This window comes from Molothrus ater, chromosome 8 (assembly GCF_012460135.2).
Source record: "Molothrus ater isolate BHLD 08-10-18 breed brown headed cowbird chromosome 8, BPBGC_Mater_1.1, whole genome shotgun sequence".
NCBI lineage: Eukaryota > Metazoa > Chordata > Aves > Passeriformes > Icteridae > Molothrus > Molothrus ater.
In genome coordinates, this window is record NC_050485.2 from 27,125,056 (window position 1) to 27,132,955 (window position 7,900).

Here is a 7,900-nt window from a genome sequence, read left to right on the forward strand (position 1 = left end):
TTATTCTGTGAGGTAGGCTAAGTGTGAGGAGTTGTGTCACCCATAGCTGGTATCTCTCCACCACCCAGGCACTGTGGTGTTTTGAGGGACGGCTGCAGATTTATCCTGGAGTTATGGCAGTGCAGCCTGGGTGTTCCCTTGTTTTTTTGGCGTTATCACAAGAAGAGATACCAGGTGATGGTGGCATAACCAATGAAGGATGTGGACTCTGCAAGGCAGTGTCAGTTTTCTCACAAGGCTGGTGCTTGTTCACTGATGGGTTGTTCAGGAGCATGCAAAGTGAAGGCATTCCCTGGATGTCTGTCCTGCCAGAAAGCAGTGTTGGAAAGTGGAAGTTTTACACATTTTCAAGGGCCTTAAGTGGTTCTGAGCCATTAAACTCTGTACAGAAAAGGGGCTGTCCCTGCTGTCCTGTGGCCAGAGAGTTCTGGAGCAGGCTGCCAAGCCTGCATTGCCAGCGTTATGGTGCATGCATCCTGCTGGCTGCCATGTTGTGACTGCTCTCCTGGACCAAACCCAAAGAAAACCTTCTACTGCTGCTTCTTTGTTCAGTTGCTTTCTCCATTCAGACCCATGACCTTGTCCGGTCAGCACTGTCCCCAGTGAACATGACTGCTGCTTCTGTGATTTAATGAACTTTCCAGCTCTCTTCTGTAGCCAGCTAAGTAACACTGCTTGTTGCCTGAGCTGCGTGTCCTGCCTGCATGTATTTGTCTGTACATACTCCTTTTGTTGACACTGCTTGCAGGAGTTGCAGCCAGGCATGCCTTCCAAGGAAGCAAAAAAATACCCTGTGAGTTTACCACACCACTAGAAAACTTGCTTTTAAATAAAAAATAATATTTAATCTTCTCTTCCTAGAAGAAACAGGCTTATGTCTTTGCTCTGTCTCATTTGATGAATTTGTCTTCCTATCTCCTGCCAAGTTGGAGCCTTTGACCAAACTCAGCCAAATGTAATAGGAGAGCAGAGCTCTCAAAAATTTCTTTCGGTTTCAGGAAATCAGCAGCCAAGAGGAAAGATGTCCTCACTGGCATCCTCACCAAGAGAGGCTGCAGCGTGACATCCACCCAAATTGGACACTACCTAGGAGGAAGAAATTATAAATGCCTCTCTCCCCAGGAAAAGCTCACATCCCATTTAGATACTAGAGAATCCAACCCTGAGGAAACAAGGCCTCATTAGTGTCATTGCTGGAGGAACTACTTAATTAAAGGACAACAGAGTTGAGAGCATTGTTATTGTAAGCCTTTGTTCCTTACACCTGGTCATTTCCATTGATGTAAAATGTCATCTTTCTGATCTGGTAGCATTTGCACCCACTTTAGACAAGTATTCCTGGCCAGCTGAGGAGGTGCAGAGCAGGGAAGAATCAGACCTTATTACTGAGGTAATTATAGCCTCACCTACCCATCAGGCGAAGGGTGTACACCTCTATTAGCCAGGGCTCCCACAAAGAGAACAAAGGCTGGCTGGAAAGTGGGAGCCACCCAGGGAGCATCCCTGTGTCCAGCTACAACACTCTGGGGCAGCAGACCTGCTGGGGAGGTCATGACCACAGGCTCCCTCCTTTCCTGTCTCCTGCCTGCTTTCCTGGTGTTAAATCCAACTTGCCTCAGCAATACTGGGGAAGGCCATGAGATGGGGAGACTAAAACAGGGAACATCACTGAGGAAATCAGCTCTCAGTTAAAATGCTAAAGGAGGTAGGGGGTGGCTTTCAAAGCTTGTCTTAGCAACTAGCCTAATTCTATTTTCAAAAGCCACTGTTGAGTGCTTTTGAAAATTTCATCCTAGATGCTTGGCTCAAAGACCTTAACCAAAGATTTTTTTTTCTCTGCTATATGAAAGCTAAATATAAACCAACATTATTGAACAAAAACCTAACAAAACCCCTGTTGCAGGTCTAGAAAAATCTTTACTCAGAAAATCAAATTATTAGAGATCAGCATCTGAAGTGTCCTTCAGTCTTGGATGTCTCTTGCTTTGTGTAAACAGTTTGGCATACAAAAAAATATATTTCTAACAGCAAACATTTGCTTTCTGTTCTTTTTGACGTTTCCTATTTGCCTTTTGTTCTCCTGCCCTCAGAAAATCAAGACCTGAGTGTCTCCAGATGAGCAGCTGAAGTTGCGTTAGAACACGTGGATCAGTCTATTTTACCCATTCAAGTAGGTGCATATGTGTCTCTGCTGTTTGAGCAGCATCTTAATGACTTTTCCGCTGATTGCCTCTGGACCACAGGCAAGTAATAAAGCTAGCCTGTGCCTCAGTTTACCCACCACAATTTCATTAATGCTAACCTACCTCACGAGGTGGTGTAATGTTTAATATATAATGTGCTCTGTAATCCCTGGATTAAATGTATTATGTAAGTGAAAAGCACCCATTTGATGTGTATGTAAATGCTGCAGTATTATAGGTAGGAGGGTCATTTGGGTGCAAGTGTAATACAAGCGCTGGCAAAAGGCAAAAGGGATTCCATTGTATTGACTTATTTTTAAAGAGCTTTTTATTTACTGAAATGCTCTGGACACCCAGAAAGAGAGACATTCCTCACTAAGCAGCTCTGCTGTTTCATCTGTCTTGGAGTGCTTTGATAAATGGATTGAAACTTGTCAGCTTTTCCTGTAGTTTCTGAGATTCCCTCTGGAAACTGTGTTGAAATGTTATTATTGTAACTTCTTAGAGCAGTACTTAATGAATTGTAACAGATATCCCTGCGAGTCCCGCGGATGCTGTGAGGACTGCACTTCCTTTCCCTCTCGCCGCAGGAGCAAACCAGTGCCACACAAACACATGGCACAGAGTGCACATCACCAGCCACCACAAGCAGCTGGTCTGTCACAGGGACAGCATTTCTCACCTTCATAAGGCTTCAGCCCTGGCCATGTGTCCCGGCTGCGTGGTCAGCAGGGTTCCAGAGATGTAGGACATAGCCAGATATCACTTGGGTTAAAGATTGATTTGATCTTTTAAGAGCCTTAAGGAGGACAATGAACTCGTGTGGGGTTAGATCAGTGTTGGTTATTTCCTCTGCCTCTAGGATGAGGTGTTTTGGATTTCACACAGTGCCTGAGCTGTCCTGCAGCTGGGACTGGTGACTTGGGTGCTGTTGGACAATCTGAACTCAAACTACCCACAGGTGTCACCTGCCCTCAGAGCAGCTCTTTCTTTCTCAGGCAGACAATGGTTATGTGATTTTACCACATGGGCACATGAGATGGATGGAGCAGGGTGTGGCACCTCCTCCATCACAGGACTGAGCCAGAAGATGTGCTTGAGGAAATCTACAGAGGGGGTGGTCAGAGGTGCCTGACAGGGATATGTCTATTGTGTGGAACTAGAGGGAAGAAAGAAGTTAACCATCTTGGGGTCAGCTTGGACTCCAGTAATGTTCTACCTTGTTGTGTCCCACAGTGGAGCAATGGGATGTAATGGTGACCTCTTTATTTCCTACTTCCAGCCTATTCAAAGGAATCTTTTTCCTCCTCTGCTCTCTCTGGAGGGGTGGTGTGACCCCTGATACACTTGGTTTGGTAGCTTGGTTGTGCTGTATAGGCTTGAAGATCCTTGTCCTGATGCTCCTTGTCCTGATGCAAGGGTCACTTGAGAGTTTAGAATTTTTTTATGTTTTTCCTTTTTTTTTTTTTTAAACCTTTTCACTAGGTTTCAGTTGCCCTTGTTTTTTGTAAGAATACAAAACTGAGCTGTTGATATTCAGGTTGCCATGAGGTGTGACATGACCAAACACACACACCCCATGGCATCACAGCTGTACCCCTTGCCCTGCATGGCTTGCCCACAGTAGACAGTGCTACACATCTCCATCATAATTTTCTCCTGAAAAATAAGTGTGTGCCTTCCCCTTGCCTCCAAATATGAAGGTGGGTCATCCTGAATGAGGTCTTCAGGAAGAGAGGAGGGAAATTTTGAAGGAGGTCGTGGCCCGCGTGGTGTAGGATCAGAACTATGAGGTGACTGGTTATAGGTCACCTCTCCTCAGCAAGGCCTCAGAGGTGCCTCCATTGCCCTCAGCACTTTGAAGCCATCTTTGATTGTTGACAGCCTTTTATTTTACTTTTTATTAACATTTTACATATTAAAATTTGTGTAGGCAGCCAGAAGAGAGCAGCATCTACACAATACTGGATGCAATGGAGAGGATTAGGAATCAGTGGCTCAGTTCTTAGGGATCTGAACTGGGGGGCCGTGGGGGTAGTAAAATGTCCTTTCTTTACACTATATTTTAAAGGTACTTCCACTTTCTTTCTGTGTGTCGTCACTAAAATACAATCGATGTCCAATACTGACTTGTGGTCTCAGCTGGTAGTTTCAAAAAATTAAATATAACCAGGGTTACCCTGGAGTTTTTGCTGAGCTGTTCACATTTGCTTCTAAAGCTTCTTCCCTCTTCTCAACCAGACCAAACCTCTTAGTTCCCATATCTAGATACAGTGACACCAAAGTAAGAAATTATTTTCAAAATAACAACTAGTGAATTGGGATTTTTCAGTCACCCTTGCATGAAATTCCTCCAGTATTTTTATTCACAAAAGGAATGCTCTGGGAAGCAAACCTGCTAAAGTTGCTTCTGTTTATTCCTTCCAAAGTGAAATTATCCATGTCCTCTTTTCCCCCATGAGATCCTGGAGGAAACTGTCTGCACACACACATTGACACATCTTTGGTGCATTCCACACAAGCCAGTGAAATTACACCAGAAATATTAATTTAGCCCACACAGTGTGTGCACGCTGTGCTGTCCATACAGGACATACACAGACACACCCTGGCAAACCCTCCCATTTAAATTTCAGAATAAGACATTCAAGACTATGTATTTCCCTTCCTGACTGTGTTTTGTACGCTTTTCTCAAAAAAAAAAGGGTATTCTGTGAATTGTACCACTTTGCAAAAATATTTGACTTGGGTTTAGTTGTTTTGAATATTGAGGTTTTGGAAATCTCAGTAATTGTCATGATTGCTGTGTGTAATAGAAATTAGAAGGAAGTCTGTGTTTTGGCTTTGAAGCTACGTACTTCTAAGAGTGCATTTTTTAAGTCTTCTTTTTAAGGTGCTTCTTCGTGCCCCAGCTAAACTTTCCCCAGATTACGTGTTAGCTATCATAGCTGTTCTATAGTTAGATTTTAATCAGCCTCCGTACACAGTAATGTTAAACACTGAAAGAGATACTAATTAATCGCCTTTCTGTATGTAACAGAGAGATAAATATCCATCCCAGAGGAATTGTAATTTCATGGTTTCTAATGATGGTTAGATTACATTATCTGGATCACTTAGGCTGTGGGTGTCATAAAAAATGCTCAAAGTCATTTATATTCAGTTTAATTTTTTTTTTTAACTTTGTAAGCCTGAGAAAATAATGCGATGTTAGCAAGTCTGTTTCATATTTTAGTTAAATATACCTTTGTTGCACTGACTGAATGGATTCAGATGACAGTGACAAACTCAGTTCTTTTCTATTTAACATGCACCTTCTGCAATCAAATTAACAATGTACAAATCTTCATCGGGCTGCTGCAGAAGAGTCTGTTGAATTCCTCAGCGTTGTTGAGCTTTTGGGAGAGCTTTTCCTTTTGGATGTCCATTAGGAATGAGTGTTTTCTACTAATTCTTGTATGTTCTGTAAAGTCTCAGTTGTCTGTCTTGAACCAGGAATTAACTGGACTTTTGGGTTGTATCAGGCTGTGGCTCAAATAAAATAATAAAATCCAAGAGCAGTGTGAAGCTCTCTCTCTTTTCCCCTTCCCACTTCTAAGTAATTGGAATCCATGCACGATTTGGGCTCCTGGAGATCTGCATCCACGTCACACTAAAATTCGGTAGCCACAAGAATATTAAAAAAAAAAAAAATCCTACTCCATGTGTACATTGTAATAGCTAATAGTTGCATATTTTGAAATTCTGCTCATTCATATTTAAAAGGCTGAGTCTTCTTTGAACTGCTGTGTTGGAGGGGGAAGTTAATTGTTTCTGAATGAGGATGATACTGCCTTTCCATATCAATTATGTGTGCTGCTGCGAATTATCAATAATCCTCACTCCCAAACTCCGCCGGCCATGGTTCCGCACCAGGCGCGTGCGCTCGCGCGGAGTCGCCCGGGCTCCGGGGCTGCAGCCCCTCCCTGCATCCTCTGGGAGCCACATGTGGGAGGGAACCCCAGAGGAGCAAGGTGAGAGAAAGAAATGCACTATTTCCAAGAGAGAGTTTGGCACCAGTTAGCTAAAATTGCTTCTGAAGTTTTGCTGGCAACTGTTTTACATGTCTGACTCGGTGACGAAGGAACTGTACTGTCTTAATAGAGAACTCCAGAACTTCAGAAGGGTTTCTCCTTGTTTGAATGCACAGCACAATGAATTTGTACCCACAGAGCATTCACCACTTACATTTCAAAACCTACAGCACACTAAACGTGAAACTTTTGTTCAAATTTCAAGGATTTTGACAGCCCAAGTGAATAGACACTGCCTATTGATTTTTCCCTTACAATGACTCTTGGATAACCTATTTTCTCATTTATTTTTAACGACAGCTCATGAGATTTTACAGCAATTCTGCCCAACCTCCTAATATCAAAATCCCTCCTTGACCCTGAAAATTGTAATTCTGCTATAGATCACAGCTGCTGAATATTACCTTTTACTAAGCTGGTTAAATAAAATATGTCCAAATCACTAGATCCCACAGGCCATGACTGCAATTCTAATTATACAGGGTCTGTATTTCTGCTCTACAATACAGAAAAGCACAGCTTTCTCTGAGTCCACACCAAAGTGTGGGAATCCAGAATATTGGTTCTAGTTTTGAATTTAAAAAAAAAAAAAAGGAAAAGTTACACTGCTCTTCAATGATTTTCCTGTAAAACTTTTACAAGGGAACCAAACCCTTTTGATGTGTTCCATACAATAAAATGCTGTGTAAGTCTGGAGGACAGAAGCATGTGGCGAGAATTTTCTTGTGTCTGGGGGATGGGTGTATTTGATGTGTACCCATTTCAAAATCAAAAAAAAAAAGTCTCACACTACTCTTAGGCTGCATATTCCGCACAATGGCTCAGGAAACCTGTGTAAGGAAACTAATTCTGGCCATTAAACATATCCTTTCCCCTCCCACTGCTTATTCAAAGAGTGATCACATGCTCCCTGCTGCAAGTTACACCTTTATAGAATTTAGATATGGAAGAAAACTATTAGATTAGCCCTTCCACCTACTGATGTGAGATTGTTCCCTGGAGAACCTTATTCATTAGTGCATCACTGCCTAACCTTGTGGGCACACTGTGCCAAGAACATCTTGGTTTTGTTCTGCTTTTTCCTCTTGTCCTTTCCTCCTGGTGCTGAGGGCAGAGGGGATAGTTTGGTGAGGAGTGTGGTGGAGAAGGTGGGATTCTTGTTTCACAGTAGGATGCTGGTTTGGATGCTTATGTACATATTTCTTTGGATGATAAGTTTGTATACTTTTTTAATTAGTATCTAAGTGCAGAAGACCAGACAGGGGGTGATCTTATTCAACATAATTCACTGTAAGATCTTCTGGAGCCCAGTGGTCTACAGCAAATTACCTTCATGGCTTGCCCTGATTCTGCAGTGTCCTCAGATGTAGCTTCCATTTTACTTTCTGCTTTCACTCTTCTGCGAGCAGATAGAGCCAAACTTTTAATTCCTTCTCTGCCAGGGAAGGCAGCTTGGCATTTCACTGCTTTTCCATGAGAGAAGGTTTTTATTTCAGTTGTTCTTTGGTCTGATCCCATAAAACTCTGAGCTTTCAGGGCAGCTATGGGTGCTTGGCATGTCTCACAGTAATGTCTGGCATCAGGGCACTGTCAGCTGGGTTTCCCACTGCAAACTTTTCCTCTCAGAGCTTCAATTGTACCTTC

At 42.7% G+C, this 7,900-nt stretch overlaps 1 protein-coding gene across 4 annotated transcripts in view; it reads left to right on the forward strand.

Annotated features, from left to right (window-relative positions):
* The window catches only part of VTI1A (vesicle transport through interaction with t-SNAREs 1A), a 267,159-nt gene extending 261,421 nt beyond the window's left edge, over positions 1–5,738 (forward strand). For all 4 annotated transcript variants that reach the window (XM_036385470.2, XM_036385471.2, XM_036385468.2 and 1 more), the window contains one exon: positions 1–5,738. This exon is cut by the window's left edge and continues 5,670 nt beyond it. The gene's annotated coding sequence lies outside the window, so the exon portion shown is untranslated.
* Positions 5,739–7,900: the final 2,162 nt, after the last annotated feature.